This window comes from Brachyistius frenatus, unplaced genomic scaffold, assembly GCF_029030835.1.
Source record: "Brachyistius frenatus isolate BFR_SWC_R1_liver_20210118 unplaced genomic scaffold, ASM2903083v1 Contig_79, whole genome shotgun sequence".
Lineage (NCBI taxonomy): Eukaryota > Metazoa > Chordata > Actinopteri > Embiotocidae > Brachyistius > Brachyistius frenatus.
In genome coordinates, this window is record NW_027210678.1 from 317,501 (window position 1) to 320,000 (window position 2,500).

Here is a 2,500-nt window from a genome sequence, read left to right on the forward strand (position 1 = left end):
GTTTGTTTACACTCAAATAAAGACATGATGATGTAAAACAGCCGAGTCAGCAGTGATTGTTATGGACCGACCTCTTCATCTTTTATCTTATTTATCTGTAAAAATACATTGAAAGGATTTGAACTATTTCGACATTTCAAACGAAATAATCACACACGATATATTTCTGACAGTTCGCTCAATTTAATAGTTATCTTTGAGCTGAATATGGGCGTCACGGTGGTGCAGTGGTTAGCACTGTCACCTCACAGCAAAAAAGGTTCTGGGTTCGAATCCGGTCCTGGGCCTTTCTGTGTGAGTTTGCATGTTCTCCCTGTGCTTGCGTGGGTTCTCTCCGGGTTCTCCGGCTTCCTCCCATCATCCAAAAACATGCACCTCAGGTCAGGTTACCTGGCGCCGCGCTAGTGGCAGCCTGCTGCAGCATCTCCCCCCTGAGAGCCCCCCCTGAGAGCCCCCCTGCTGTAGTGAAGACATTTCCCCTCGGGGATTAATAAAGTGTATCAAATCAAATCAAAAAATATTTCAGCTGTTTATTGAATTTAACTTCCTTTATTTACATGTCAGTCATTTATTCTTAAATATTTCAACTGTTCCAACTCTGTCTGACCCCCAGATATCGCCAACAAATAGGTGCAACTAAATCCTCCACCATCTCCAGTGAAAGGAGGAAAGAGTTGAATGTTTGCTGCTCTGCTCTGGTTTAATTATTTCTGCTTTAGACGCAACGAAAGCATCTGAAATTATACTTTATATTCAATTTGTGTTTGTTTCTTTTTTGATTGGTTGAGCTTCATCACAGCCTGCAGACAGCCTGCAGCTACCTGGCAGAAGTACACCTGCCCAGAGCTCCTCAGGTGAACTCGGACAGAAGCTTCAGTTTAATGTCGGCGATGAAAGCTGAGATTAAAGCTGTCCTCCTTCATTTAGGAAAAACTCCACTTTAAAAGGAGGTAAATTAAACCTCTGCTGAAGGAGTTCAGTTTCAGAATTCAAGTGAAAAAAAAAGACAAATTTGTTTTTATCTTGTTTATTTTTTTAATTTTCAAAGCTCTTGTGTATTTTTTTTACTTCCACTAAAAAGCTGGAGAGCAGCTCCGTCCTTCTCCCCCCGCGCGGCGCCTGTCGGCCTCCAGTTTCATGCGGATATATTTTTTGCCTGGACACAAAGAGATGGGGGGATTAAGGACATCGAGAAACCTTTCAGAAACCGCAGCTCCCCGGAGAGCTGCAGGGAGATCAGCAGCATCATCACCTCCACAAGCGAACTTCCTCCCTGCAGCCTCAGGCCGCTTCATTCCGCTTATTCACTTCACTTTTCATTGAAATGATGCGTCGCCTCCGCGGGGAACGTTTCAGTCTCTGCTCAGCTTCTCCCTCCTGAGACACTTCAGTGACACTCTAGCTGACGTGGGACTCAAAGCGGTGAGAGGAAGTCTCACGCGGGCTCAATCCTTGTCTTCTTATTTGGATTATGAGGATCCGTTTGTATGGCAGCCAACACGTTAACTGAAGCACTTCGCTGTTTGTCACATCCAGAGAGCAGAAACGGCTCCTTTCAAATGACAATTAGTCTCCAAACAGCGAGACGCAGCAGGACAATGAATGCTGCATTTCCAGTGTTATAATGGTTTTCGCTTCATGTGACAGAGCTGCTTTTATTTTGGAGGCAGTTTGTGATTTTTAAGCCAAAACTCAGACTAAATTTGGTCTGAAGCCCAATAAACAGAATCTGTGTCCAAATATCGGGCTGGGCGCCACATTTCATCCCGAAAAACTGCATTTATATCCAACAACTCAGATGTAGAAGTTCAAACAGTCAAATCACACTGAACCATTACAGTAAACTGCTTTAAAAATGTCAGTAAAGAGCAAGAAGTTCTCAGATTTACTTCAATTTATCTGAACTAAGATGACAAGTGGAGCCGCCGGGTTGGAAGATCAAACTGTGAAACTGAAACTCTGCTCGCATCTTCATCAGCCTGCAAACTGCACCGCTGAAACGGAATGAAACCATCTCACATCACCGCAAAACTCAGGTCCACCCATAAACCCAGAAATCCATAAACCCTCAAACCCATTAAACACATAAACCCTCAAACCCATAAACCCTCAAACCCATAAACCATCAAACCCATAAACCCTCAAACCCATCAAACCCATAAACCCTCAAACCCATAAACCCTCAAACCCATAAACCATCAAACCCTCAAACCCTCAAACCCATCAAACCCATAAACCCATCAAACCCATAAACCCATCAAACCCATAAACCTTCAAACCCATTAAACCCTCAAACCCATCAAACCCATAAACCATCAAACCCATCAAACCCATAAACCATCAAACCCATAAACCCTCAAACCCATAAACCCATCAAACCCATGAAACCCATAAAGCCATCAAACCCATAAACCCATAAACCCATAAACCCATCAAACCCATAAACCCTCAAACCCATAAACCCTCAAACCCATCAAACCCATAAACCCTCAAACCCATA